Genomic DNA, 15,488 nt, shown 5'->3' on the forward strand with positions numbered 1-15,488 from the left:
TATATACAGATAGATAGATAGATATAAAAACACACACACATAAAAGTACAATGGCTTATTACTCAGCTATAAAAAGAGTAAGTTCTTCTCATTTGCAACAAATGGGTAGACTAAGAGGGTAATATACTAAGTTACATACGTCAGACAGAGAAAGACAAATGTTAATGATTTTACTCACATTTGGAATTTAAAACAAATGATCATAACAAAACAGAAAAGGAGTTATACATATAGAAAGGAACAGGTTGTTCAAAAGAAGGAGGCAAATGGGGTGAGGAAAAAGAAATTGTTGAGGAAACTTAAGAGAGAAAATTTTCCAGTTGCAAATTAAATGAGTCAGGGACAAGAAATATACTGTATGGGTAATAGTAAATAACTATGAAATATCTTTAAATAGCAACATATCATAACTAGATTTATTCTGCTGATCAGTTTGAAATGTATTAAATGTAGCGAAGAGTACGTTGTGTAAGGGAAACTAACATAGTGTTATAGATTAAAGTACACTTCAAAAACAAATAAACATAATTATAGAAAAAAATCAGATTTGTAGTTAACAGAGGCAGGAGTTGGGAAAGGAGAATTAGATTAATGCACTCAAAAGGTACAAGCCTCCAGCCATAAAATAATCGTGTGCTAGGGAGGCAACATAGTAACATGATAAATAGAATTACTACTGCTCTATGTTATATATGAATGTTTTTAAGGGAGTAGACAATAAGTTTTCTCATCACAACCAAAAACCAAATTGTATGTCTTTAATATTGTATCTAAATTAGATAATGAATTCTCCCTAAAGTTGCTAGGATATTTATTTCATGATATATGTAAATCAAATCACTTTCCTGTGCACCTAAACTTACACAATGATTTATGCCAATTAAATCTCAAAAAAGTTGAAGGAAAAATGGAAAGACAATGATCAGTTTTTTCCATGTCATTTCTCATGATTGTTATTGCAGCATGTAAACTTGAGTCATAATGTATTTATCCTAGGTAAAGATACTAATAAATAAGTGATTCTAATAAATAATACATAAAGATACTAATAAAAGTAGTGTTTTCCCATGTCTTAAAATATCTTCATGATAACAGCCAACTGCTTCTGTAGGCATCAAAATTTCACTCTGTGTATTCATCTGAGAATACGGAATGGATGCAAAAGTTAACCCTGGCTTCTTTTGCTGTGAGTGATAAAGTTCACTGTCTCTGGCAGAGGGTGTCATCTCCCCAACAACATCTACAAGAAAGAAACGTGCTCAGTTGCTATAAATCTCAGCATGGTAAAATCTCAGAACTCCTACACTTCTTAACTGGCAATGGGAATGCAATACAGACAAAGACTTCATTTTGGTTAACAATGTGGTGTTTTCTCTTGGTTGCATTAGGGGATGTGAGGATAATCCCTGAGATCCAAAACAAACATTCTTGCTCAAGTGCTGGGCAAAGAAGTGTAAAAGTTCTGCATTATTAGGACTGAGGACTGCTTTCAAAATGATGACTATGCTCACTGTACTCCAGGTAGTCCAAGGAAAGAAAGGTTATTGCAATATCTAGGTGAACGGGAATAAGTCAGTGGTTCATTCTCTATAAATTATTCAAGGTGTATTCAAAGACAAAATAAGTTGTGTCAACAATGAGAATTAAAAGAAAAGAAATCTTAGGCATAAGCTTAAGTTTAAAGGAGACACAGTCCTGTGCTGGGCTTTGGGGACTGGAGTATGTATATGCATTACTCCAATTCAGAGATTCAGTGACTTGGCCCTAGCATCAACTCCGGATTCAGTGAACAGGTAACAATTAGTATACTATGAGAAATATAATCTACCTCTCCCTGATCTGAAGAAAATCTGGTGGCTCAATGAAACTCTTAATTCACAGAGATTCTGCCAGATGGGGAAGAATAACTCACTGATGAATCAACTAACACAATCTTACTTACTGCTTAACAATCCATCTTCACACACACACAAACAGTGGTAGAGAGATTTGCAGTATTTAGTGGGAAGAATTCAGTGGGCAGAGCATAGGGAATACTTTTCAAAGCACCAGCCAACTTTTGTACTTTTGCCAATAGTCTAGAATTCCCAGGTAGATAACTACAGATGGACAAACAAACAATAATCTTGTTTAGGAATTCTAATTTTGAAAATAAACTGTAGCTTTTGACTTATCAATATAGAACCTTGTTAAGATGATCATGGTAAGACAAACTGTCTGATAAGAGAGCTGGAAAGTAGCTGCTTAACCAGCCCATCTGAACCCCAGACTGTTAATGTAAACAACAACAAATCTACCATCAGAGTTGAGCTGGAAAACTTAAAATCTTCATGTTTCTGTTGTAGGAGCAACCACTGCTTTCCATACAAAGTTCTCCTGCTGCAAGTGGGCTCTTTTCTTCTCTTGGTAAAGGTCATATTGGTGGGATGTGGCTAGAGCTTACCTTGGTCCATTTGCCCATTCTCCAGATTATAAAAGGCTTTCTTCACAACTGGTGACACATTTTCAGGACTCAGTATTGCCATTCCATTCTTATTAGCTGACACTGGCTGCATGATTGTGAGCAGAAGCCTTAGGTTCCCTGTACTTGCCTACAATTTTTCCAGCATTTCAGGGCATTTCACATTCTGAAAACGCTTCACATTTTATTTTAAATTAATGGGAAATAGACAAAGTCTTCCATGAATATTTTATATTTCCAATATCTGCAGAAATTTGTATTCTTGCATTTGGACAAATTTTAAATCTACCACCCTCAACTCCTTCTAGTCCACACATTTTAGAATGCAATTTTGTTACTGAATACGACCACCCCAAGTAAGGGGCTAGTACCTCTTAGAAATTCCTGTGTGAAAGTTAGAAGGGGCACAATTTATGTGGGGTGTATAAACCTACTTTAAATGTTTGCGATGGCAATGTCCCTTCTGGACAAAACTCTGATTCAAAGAAGTAAATTAATTAGAAGACAATATAGTTATTGGTATGGGGATGAGAATCAGTTATTTTGGGGTTGGTGTGTGAGGAAGAGACAGCAAAATATCCAGTAAATGAGAATGGAATGCTTCAGGCTCCTGGAGGCATGAATTAAGAAGAAAATAATACTTTCTCTCCTGTACCTACCTCCACATACTGTCTGGAGAGACTAGTACTTGGGCTATGGAAAGAGCTAGCTTGTGGTGAAGAGTAAAGATCATAACGAAATAGTTTGAAAACCATGAGTTTTGTTGTTTCAGAAAGTAGATTTTGCTTAAAGTCAACACTTATTTTTCATTCACTAAATACTAAAATGCATCCTGTGGCATGTGCTGTGCTTAATGTGCTGGGGAAAGGGGGATAGACAGAAAATATCTAGAGGAGGTGGTTTCTGTGCTAAGACTGGGAAAGTCTAAGTAGGTAAAAGGAGGACATCATAAGTTCAAGGGTGAGCTGGAGCAAAAGATGTGAGTTTGGAGTTAACATGGTTGACAAGCATTTGCCTGGATGTATCTCCAGATACACTGAAACATAAAGTTATGCCAAGGTAGTCAGATGCCAGATGTATAAAAAATGACTAAACTATGTTGAGTTTGTGGGCTTAGAGTTGGAAAGGCTTTAAGTGCCACCCTGAGGACATAAGCTTGCCTTGGCTGCAACATAAAAGCAACATAAAGTATTCACCAGATAATATAGTGTAGACTCTTGAGGGGAGGAAATGAATGCACCAATTGGAATGCTTTGAGAACAGCACAAATAAGACTATAAATAAAATTACTTCTGAAATTCTACCACATGTTTAATGTGCCATCTGAGACTACATCATGTGCCCTTTATGATTTCAGGGATGACAAAATAGAGACCATGATCCCTGGGCCGTTTTCTGAATTTATCTCCTGTTCTAACCTAATCTAACTTAAAACATTTAATACTTTCCAGGATGAACCAGAAGCCACTTAGTACATTTTCCTCTCTACATATTTTAGTCTTTTCCAAAATTCTTCCATTTTCTCTCCTTCCTTACAAGAAATTATTCAAATTTACTCCCATAATTTTCCATCAAATGATCATATCAATCAAATATATCTTTTTATTTAATGTTAACTATTCTCTCCCATTTTACTCTTAAATGTATTTAAAAAATAAGGAAGATACAGGTACACTTGTATGTTTATTGTTTAAATAAGAAATTTGCAGATATTCGTTGACATTTTCCAAAATCAATTTTAATCTGTTATCCTGCCTTGTCTGGTAGTCCTCTGGTAGATCAGTTGTAATTAGGATGACGTTCATATACTGCAGTTGGCTGATGAGTTGGCCGTGAAAGAGAGGTAGCTGATGTATCAGCTATCACTGGCACTGGAAACTGTGGGTTGCTGTCTCATTGAAGTTTAGGAAAAGGACCTTCATTTGCTGATATGTCATGATATCTATTTGGAAAAGTAGAAGGCTCCACCATCAGTCCAAGATAATTGCTCTGTATGGGAGATAAGGTGCTGTACTGAGAATGTAGAGGTTGTATTTGTAATGAAATTCACAACATGGCCATTTGCTTCAGTGTATTTGCTTTCTGAGTGCACCTGGAAAGTGGTCAACTGATTTAAAATAGCACATTTATCCACTGCAATTTTTTCTGGTGGTCTAACTGACATTGATGATGCAGGAGAAATATCACCTCTCATCGGGGTTCTTGTATCACCAATTATGTGGCTAGTAGAGGGCTTTCTTTTTAGAGGCATGTTTAAATTTGCAGAAGGTAAAAATGCACTTTCTCCTCTAGTGTCAGCCACAAAACCAGAATTATGATCATCCACATTACCCCCTGCTTTAAAGTGCTTCTTGCTGAAATCTTGAGCCAATGAAGATACCAGAGAAGCATTTTTAATCCCAACTCTTCTTTTTATTCTCACTAAAAGCTGGGGACAGCCTCATTTAAAATTCGGATTATGATAGACCTGCAGCTACAAACAAAGTAGAAATATTTTAGTATTACTTTAAGCCAAAATACAAGACTACAATAAGCATAATCTAAAAACCTCAGATTTCACACTTACTATACTAATATAATATCATCAAAATATGAACATTACTGACTATTTTTTGAAATTCCTTATTTGGAAAATACACATTTAAATAATATAGTCATCAATTTTAAAACCTTATCATTTGCAGTAACTGGTGAATGCCCCTTTTTAAAAGCAGCTTTAATACCTTTATTTAGATTTCTGATAAGATTCATAGTTGCTAGCAAAGCTTCTCATAATCTTGAATACTTAATGCACTGTCCTCATTTTTTAGAAAATATAAAGAATTTAGCCTTAGTAGTTTTATACAATTTTCAAAATCTAGCTTTAAATTTATATTACCATAGATTACTGTACAAAATAAAATTTTATATATAAGTTATGAAGTGGTGACCAAAATTTCTGAATACCTTGCTTAAAACAGAGACTCCTTTTTCTTCTGCCAGAAAGTCAGCTAGACAAGCAGATCTTTGAACTTTCTGCCGCACTTTACTAAAACCTGTAAAGGTTAAGCTGTCTAACTAAACTTTTCATACTTCCAGTTTCAAATATTCTGAAAGGGGCCTTTCTTTATAAAACATCCTTCTTAAAGACATCTTCATCGATCACTATGGAAGTTCCATTATCATTCCACCAGATGGATTGAAATTGGTCACTCCCAACCATTTTCCAGAGTTTTCTTGGAAATGTCAGAGAACGAAAATCATTATCTGCAGCTGGCTCAGAAACACAATGTGTGTAACATGGTCATTTTATCAAGGATTCTTCACACAAAGTCTGAAAAGCATTTTCTTCAATCATAGACCTCATGTCAAGTCCCCAGAGAATGTTTGATCACAAAATAGAGATCTACTGCAATTTCGTGAATCAGTTGGTCCATCTTTAGGAGGCACATCTTGAGTTTATGAGGAAACTTGTGCCATCAGAAATAACTTTTTCAGAGCTCCTTTTCTAATCTGCATGATTTTGAGCACTGCAACTCCAAATGCTGCTTTGGCAGGCCTGCACACATAAACTGCTAGGCCATCACAGTCGTTCTCATCCTGAGTAGCTGTGAGATCACAAAATGACTGGTCTCCTAGCAACCCAAGTGTAACATTCAGCCAGTGTTTAGTTCTCATTCATCCAGTTAAAATGAAACATGTAGGATGTTTATTTTTGCAGTGTGATCTGCAAATATTATTCCCACAACATCTTTTTAAATAAATTAAATTTGGGGTCTATGAAATGAAATCAATCTCCTTCCTTTTGTACACAAATTTATACCAGATTGGTGAAAACAGCAGAAATAATGCACTAAATAAATAAACGAATTTTAAAATTTTGGAATTTAAATTGATATTTGTGTAAAACCTGTACAATATAGGTATAACTATTCATTATCATTTGTAAGTAAAATGAAACATAATTTGATTTCGATATGGAAGTAGTTATTTATCTGTGTGCTTTACATTAAGTAGCTCTATATTCAAAAAATGAGCAGAATAAATATCAGTTTATTTGGTATTTTTATAAATAAATGGTAAATATTTATGAAATGAAATTAGATTAAAATAATCAATGAAATTTAAAAAAATCCCAAAGGGGGAATTTTTTAAATTGTAAATCAGCATTCAAAGTAAAACAAATGTAATTTAATATTCTAGTTTAAAATTACAAAAGAGAAAATCTTTTTGTATACTTTAAATGTTTATTTTTGCCATTCTTTCATTCAGAGGTTTTTCACTCCCTACAAGGAATAAATTTTCTAGTCATCTTTATAATCCATACTCTTGTGGCTCCTGTTAAGCGTTCCAAAATGATAAATAAACTTATGCACAAGATCCTCGGTTCCATACACAGTGCCTCCATTAAGGGGCAAACAAACAAACAAACAAATAACAGTAAATGAAGTTTGGTGTGGAAAAGACAAGCTAAATACTTTTAAGGAAGCAATTTGTTTCTCAGTCCTGAAACAGTTGGAATTGTTAGTATAATATGGCATTTTAGGCAAGTATTTTGTGCTCTAATTTAAAATAATAGCAATGTTCTCTATCAGTAAACTGTAGTAAATCCAGTTCTACCAAAGTTTATATTCTTTATTTAGAAATAAATTCCATTAAACATAAGGCAAATTCAAAATGAGACATAAAATTTTTAAATAAATAAATGCACACTTAAGCTACAATGTAATTTTTTCCTTCAGTATATGTATATTCTATTCTAAATAAATATTAGAAACCTGAATTCTTGGCATAGTATAAGTATTATAAGCTATAGTTAAGTGGGTTTCAGTCCTGATTAATAAGTTTTATTTAACATATGCTAATCAATAAATGTGATACCATCCCTTAAAAAAAGAATACAAAAATAATAATCTCAATAGATGTAGGAAAATTATTGACAGAACTTAAATTTTATATGAAAAAATTCTTAACAAATTCCCTCTAGGTAGAATGTAACTAAACATAATAAAAGCCATATATGAAAAAAACCATGACTAACATCAAGCTCAATGTTAACATACAGGAACATTTTCCACTGGAACAGTAATAAGAAAAAGTAGCTCATTCTAACAAGTCCTAAAATACACTACTGCAAGTCCTAGACAGAACAACTAGTCAAGAAAATCACATAAAAGGCATCCAACTTATAAAAAAGCAGTAAAACTTTTACAGATGACATAACTTCCCAGAGATAGAAAACTCCATAGACTTCTCAAGTGACTGTTAGGAATAATGAACAAATGTATTAAACTTGCAGAATACAAAATCTATATACAAAAATCAGTTGCACTTTTATATACTAACAACACATTATCAGAAAGAGAAATTAGGAAAACAATTGTGTGTACAATTATATCATAAAGGATAAAATAGGAATAAATTTAATAAGTGAAATAAAAAAGCTAATCATTAATCTATTAGTAACAGGTGCTAGAAAAAAAGTAAACAAAATAAATAGAAAGATATTCTGTGCTCATGGATTGTTTGCAACGTAAGGAGATATCCTAATCTATCTTTTACATTATCAATATTTCCAGCACTGTTTATTGAGGAGAAAGTCTTTTCAACATTTTATACTCTTGCTTCCTTTTTCATGGGTTAATTGATCATAGGTGTTAGGGATTATATGTGCTTACTCAATTCTCTTCTATTCATTGGTGTCTGATTTTGAGCCAGTATCATGTTGTTTTAATTACTAAAGCTTTGTAGTACTGTTTAAGATCAGAGAACCTTACACTATTAGACATAATAATTTTTTAAAATTACATTGGCAACTCATGATCATTGTGGTTACAAATAAATTTTGAAAATATTTGTTCTATTTAATTGAAAATGCTCATGGGTGTTTTGATATGAATCACAGTAAATTTACATTGCTTTGGGTAGTATGGTTGTTTTAATCTTAGTGTTTCACATCATTACATAAGAGATCTTTTCACTTCTTTGGATCAGTTTTAATTTCCTTCATCAATGTTTTGTATTTTTTTAATGTATAGGTTTTCACCTTATTTGTTAACTTCATTTCTAGGTATTCTTTACATATATATATAATTATATACATAAAATTTGAAACATGTTTCTTACACAAATACAGCAGTCAGAAGGCAGTGGCAAGACATATTCAAAGTCCTGAATGAAAGGAAGCTGTAATTTAAGATACTATATCAAGCAAGGCCATCCCTTGGAATAGAAAGAGAGATAAATAACTTCCACACAAGCAAATATTAAAAGAACATAGCAACAGAAAGAAAATAATGAAAGAAAATAATGAAAGACTCTAAATACAAAAGAAGCAGGACGCTATATAAAGGAGAAAGGCATAATTAGAAAGGCAATAACTACAATGACATACAACAGAATAAACATGACATTGTAAAACAGGACATCAAAATTTTTAAGGGTCAGAGAGAGAAACAGGATACTACAGAGTATTTTCTTCTTGTTTCTGTTCTCTGTAGAATGGGTTAGAGTTTGTATTAGTATCAGTTAAAATAAAAAGATATAGTAATGTGTCCATATACATACAAAAATGGCAACCATAAGTCATAAGCTTACAATGAACTCACAAAACCAAAAAGAAACGAAGATAATAAAAGAAAATTATCAAGCTACAAAAAGAAAAAGAAATGAACAAAAAGGAAATACCAAATCAACTGGAAAATGAGGTTCAAAATTGAAATAAACACTCATCTAAAAATAATTATCACAAATGTTAATAGAATAAGTGCTTCAATCAAAAGACATATATTGTTAGAAGGGATAATATAACAAGACCCTATGTTAAGAATCATAGAAGAGACCCACTCTAGGGAGAGGAACACATATCAATTGAATGTCAGTGGATGGAAAAATATATTCCATGCAAATGGACATGACAAGAAGACAGGACTAGTAGTACAGATTTCACACAAAATAGATTTATAACAAAGGCCATAGAGAATGATTAACAAGGACATCATATATTGATTAAAGGAGCAATAAAAAATGAGGACTTTATACTCATTAAGATATATGCACTCAATATTGGAGCACCTAAATACATAAAGCAAACACTAATTGATAAAAAGGGAGTAATTGATGGGAACACAATCATAGTAGGAAACTATAACACCCCATAGCATCACTGGACTTGTGTTTCAGACAGAAAATTAATAAGGGAACAAAGATACTAAAAGATACAATAAAATAATTGGACTTGGTTGATATTTTCAAAACACTACATCTCCCCAAAACAGAATACACATTCTTTCCCAGTGCACATGGAACAATTTCAAGGAAAGATTATGTACTCAGGCAGAGAAGAACCCTCAAAAAATTTAAGAAGATAAAAATTATTTCAAGCAAATTTTCTGAATATAATACCATGAAACTAGAAATAAATCACAGAAAAACCAGGGAGAAAAAAATGACACCATGTAGATTAAACAACATGATACTAAAACAAGTAAGGGGGTGATGAAGTTAAAGAAGAATTAAAAAATATCTTGAGAAAAATCACAAAACCACTACACAAAGTCTATGGAATACACTTAAAGCAGGCTTAAGAGGGAAGTTCAGAGTGACAAGACCCTCCTCCAAGAAGAAGAGCAATTTCAAATAAATAATCTAACGTTGTATGTAAAATAATCTTGAAAAGAAGAGCAAACAAACCAAAAGTCAGCAGAATGAGGGAAATAATAATGATCAAGGATAAAATAATTCATATAGTGTTTATAAAAGAGAAAAAAAAAATCAAACTTATTTTTGAAATAGTACACACAGTTAACAAAACTCTGGACAGGCTCACCAACAAGAAAAGACAGAGAACACAAGAAATATATTAAATGAAAATGGAGAATCTAAAAAGAGTAAAACAAATTTGCAAAATTTCATAAGGGAATACCGTGAACAACTGTATGGAAACTAACTGGATAACCTAGAAGAAATGGAGAAGTTTCTGGAAACATTCAGCCCACCAATACTGCATCAAGAAGAAAGTGACCATTTGAACAGACAGATCACCAGAAATGGAATAGGATTATCAAAGAAATAAAAAAAATCTCTGCAAGCAAAAATTCAGAACCAAATGGCTTCCCTGGGGAATCTGACCAAACATACAAAGAAAAATCCATACCAGTCTTCCTCAAACTCTTCCAAAAGATTGATATGGAGAGAGTACTCCCAAACTCACACCATAAGGCCAATATCAACCTGATAACAAAACCAAAGACACTACCCTAAAAGAAAATTTTAGGCCAATATCATTGAGAAACTAAGATGTAAAAGTCCTTAAGAAATTATTAACAAACAGAATCCAACAGCATGTAAAAAAAGATCATACACTATGATCAAGTTAAGTTCATCCCAGGAACACAAGGATGGTTTAACATATGCAAATCAATCAATTTTGATACACCATATCAACAAAAGAGAGGACAAAAACCACATGATCATCTCAGTAGATGCAGAAAAAGCATTTGATAAAATTTAACACCTATTTGCAATAAAAATTCTTATCCCATTGGGCATAGAGGGACCATATCTCAACATAATGAAAGCAATTTAAGACAAACATATAGCAAGCAAACTACTCAGGGGTGAAAATTGAAACACTTCCCACAAAAATCTGAGACAAGACAAGGTTGCCCATTCTCACAATTTCTATTCAATATGGTCTTGGAATTCCTATCAACAATGATCAGGTAAGAAAAAGAAATAAAAGTATTCAGACTGGAAAAAAAGACGTAAAATTGTCAAGGTATGCACACATGACACTATACATATGAAAATGTAAAAGCCTCACAAAAATATACTTAGACTATAAAAGGAACTGTGCAAGTTAGCCAGAATAATGTACAAAAATCAATTGCATTTCTTTACACTACCAGTGAATCAACAAGAAAACAAAGTAGAGAAACAACCGCTTTTACAACTGCACCCAAAAGTATAAAATGCTTAGGAATAAATCTGACCAAGTAGGTGAATGACTTATACATGGAGAACTAGAAAACATTGATTGAGGAAATTAAAAAAGATTTGAAGAATTGAAAAGATACCCAGTGTTCTTATAAAGGAAGAGACAATATTGTTAAAATGGCCATACTGCCCAAGGCAATCCACAGAACTAATGTGAGTTCCTATCAAATTATGAAAAACATTTCTTTTTAGGACTGGAACAAATGATCTTAAAATTTATATACAATCAGAAAAGATTCATAATTTCCTAATCAACATTGAAGAAAAAGAATGAGGCTGGAGGTATAAATAGCCTGGTTTCCAAACACAATTGCAGAGCTACAACAATAAAAATGACATGATAATGGAATAGAAACAGGCATATGGACCAATGGAATAGAATAGAGAGCCTAGGAATAAATGTACAGACCTATGTTCAAATAATCTTTGAAAATTAGCCAAGAATATGACACAGAAAAGACCATCTCTTCACCAACTGGTGTTTGGAAAACTGGATAGCAGCCTGCAAAGCAAAGAAATTAGAGCACTCTTTCACTCCATACACAAGAATAAACTCAAAATGGTTTGAACACTTATGTGTAAGGGAAGAGACAGTAAATCTCCTAGAAGAAAACATAGGAAAAGCACTCTGAGATAAATCTCATCAATGATCTCCTAGAACAGCCTACCCAGGTAATGGATATAAGAGCAAAATTAATAAATTGGACCTAATTAAACTTAGCAGCTTTTGCACAGCAGAGGGAGCCATAAACGAAGAAAAATGACAAGCTAAAGGATGTAAGAAAATATTTAGAAGTGATGCAACTGGCAAAGGCTTTATTTCCAAAATATAAAGAGTTCATACAACCTAATAAAAAAAAAAAAGAAGAAGAAACCCAATCTGAAAATGGGCAGAAACCTAAAATAAGCAACTCTCCAAAAAAGACATACAAATGCAAAATAGATATATGAAATAAAATGCTCACTATCATTAATTATCAGGGAAATGCAAATCAAAACTGTAATGAAGTATCAACTCACAATATTTAGAATGGCCATCATTCAAAAGTCCACAAACAATCAATGCTGGGGAAGCTGTGGAGAAAAGGAACCATCCTAAACTGTTCGTAAGAATATATTTTCATGCAATCATTGTGGAAAATAGGATGGGGATTCCTCAAAATACTGAAAATAGACTTAACATACAATCTAGCAATTTCACTTCTGGGTATATATCAAAGAGAACCCTAATTCAAAAAGAAACCTGCACCCCAATGTTCATAGTAGTGCTATATACAACACCCACGACATGGAAGCAACCTAATTGTCCATCAACAGATGACAAGATACAGGAGTTGTGGCATATTTACACAATGGAATAATACTCTGCCATAAAAAATGATAAAACAATGCCATGTGCAGCAAAATGGGTGTCCACAAAAACTGTCATTCTCATTGAAGTAAGCCAGAAAGAGAAAGAAAAAGAACACATGACATGACATATAAGGGACCTTAAAAAAATGTTGGATGAGGGCACTATGATTTCATATACAAAAATGAAACACACTCGCAGATCTAGTAAATACTCTAATGGTTTCTGCAGAAAGGGTCTGGGAGAGGATATATTTGGGAGCTGTAGGTTTATAAATGTTATCCAATATATATAAAATTAGATTTTATCATAATTTCTTTTACATGACACAGGGCAGTATGTTAAATATCATGAAGTAATATTTAATAGGAACACAAATATATGCATGAACTGGGACGCTGTGCTATACAACACAGATTGACACATTGTAAATGGCAGTTCTTCAATGGTAAATAAATGAACACATAATAAATAAGTAAATAAGTAAATGTAATAAATAAATAAATAATAAATAAATAATAAATAATAAATAATATTTAATAATAAAAGAAATATAAATATTCACACTACTTAAATTTAAACCTCAAGAGTCTATGAGAAAAAAGAAAGAATAAGGAATAAAATTGAATGAATCAGAGTAAGGCAAATAATAAGAGAAACAATGGAAATGATAAAAAACAAGTTAAGTCTGTTTCTTTTAAACATAAAGTGGACAAACGTTTAGTTTGGCTAAGAAAATAAAGACTCAAATAGAGTTAGAAATAAAAGAGAAGATATTACCACTGATGTTACAGAGATACATAGAATCATAAGAAATTACCACTAGCCAAAAAGTTGAATGACCTAAAACAAAAGAAAATTCCCAGAAATATATGTCTTCCAATACTGAATCAAGAAGAAATTAAAAAGTTATAGAGCAAAAGTTTCTATGAGTAAATCAGTAATCCAAACCTCCCAAAACAGAAATTATTTACAAGATGACTTTTCTGGTGAATTCTGCCCTACATTTGAAGACAATTTTACACCAATTTTTCCCCAAATCTCCCAAGAATTTAAATGGGTGAAAGATTCCAAACTGGAATTATGATGCCAGATTTATTTGCAAAACAAAGCTAGTAAGGACATTATATGCAAATTATAGAATAATATCCCTGATGAACTTATGTGCCAACATTCTCAACAAAACACAAGCAAAATGAATTCAACAACACATTTAAACTATCATACACCATGAGTAAAGCGATTTCTCCCTGGGTTTAAAGATACTTCAAAATCATCAAATCAATAAATGTGACATGCCACACTAATACAATGAGAAATAAAAATTACATAATCTACTCAATAGGTGCAGAAAGAGCCTTGTGTATAATGCAACATCATTTTATGATACTCCCAAAGTTAAATAACCATGTCAGTGGCACGATATCATATACACAAAAACACTGTGTGGAGAGAAGCGAAGCAGTTCTCTGTTTATTGATTCTTAAAGGTTTTATGTAGGACATGCACAAATTCTCACATCTAAGTTATAACAATCTTAATAATCTTAAGCTATTTTTGTCCCCATGCTCCTGCAATAAGCACAGGATGTTAAATGATCAAGGATTGTTTTAAAGTTCATCATGAAACTTCATTAAATAGGCCATCTCTTATCCAGCCTGCAGTGCCTTTCTTAGGTTGTCCTCCTCTGAGGATCTTACCCATCATTTGCTATCCAGCCAACCATGCTGGATACATTGAGTAGGCGATTTCTTATCCAGCATGGATATGTGACATTCCTAACAGCTTATTTATCAGTTCAGCCCTTGGGCTTCTTCTTTAGAGCCTTCAGACAGGGGCCTACAAACCCAACATCCCTTGACAGAAAAGTGGATGAAGAAAATTTGATGTATATATAAAATGGAATCAATATTTTGCATTCCTATCAACACTGTCCATGGTGTTCCTTTTACTCCACCAACAAATATTTCTTTTCTTTTTGATGAGAGCCTTCTGACTACTGTGAGGTCTTGCCTCATTTTTGGTTTATTACTTTCCTAATAATTTATAACTCTGAACATATTCTCATGCATCATTTAGCCAACTCTGTTTTCTAGGGAAAATTGAGTCCGATCTATCTATTCAGTTCCTATGGACTTTTTAAAATTGGATTGTTTGGTCTTTTTTGTGTTGTTGTGGGGTATGAGTTTGCCATATATTTTGGATATTAACACTTGATTGGAAAATATCAATTGCAACAATATTCTCCCATTTTGTTGGTTGACTTCATTTTATTGATCATTTCTTCTGCAGTGTAAATCTGTTTAGAGTGATACAATCATATTTCTTTAGTTTTGCTTCTGCTTCCCTTGTCAGAGGAGACATATGTAGAATCCAATTAAGTCCAATGTCTGACAGTACTTCTTACGTTTCAAACTAGTTTCTTTGTCTTCTGGTTTTGTATCTTTTATATACCCAGGTGTGGGATTGCTGGGTCTTACGATCGGTTTATTTTTATTTTTTAAAGAACTTCCATACTATTTCCAAAGTGGTTGCAGCAAATTTCATTCCCACCAACAGCATAGGAGAGGACCTTTTTCTCCACAACCTCCCCAGCCTTCATTATTTGTAGACATTTTGATGAAAGCCCTTCTCATTACTGTGAGGAAATACATTAATTTATGTTTTCTTGCTCTTATATAATGATTAGTAATGTGAGCA

General features: G+C 32.8%; 1 pseudogene; it reads right to left on the minus strand.

Annotated features, from left to right (window-relative positions):
• Positions 1–4,211: 4,211 nt before the first annotated feature.
• The window catches only part of LOC116662084, a 36,404-nt pseudogene continuing 25,127 nt past the window's right edge, over positions 4,212–15,488 (minus strand).

The sequence above is a fragment of the Camelus ferus genome, chromosome X (genome assembly GCF_009834535.1).
Source record: "Camelus ferus isolate YT-003-E chromosome X, BCGSAC_Cfer_1.0, whole genome shotgun sequence".
NCBI classification, from domain to species: domain Eukaryota; kingdom Metazoa; phylum Chordata; class Mammalia; order Artiodactyla; family Camelidae; genus Camelus; species Camelus ferus.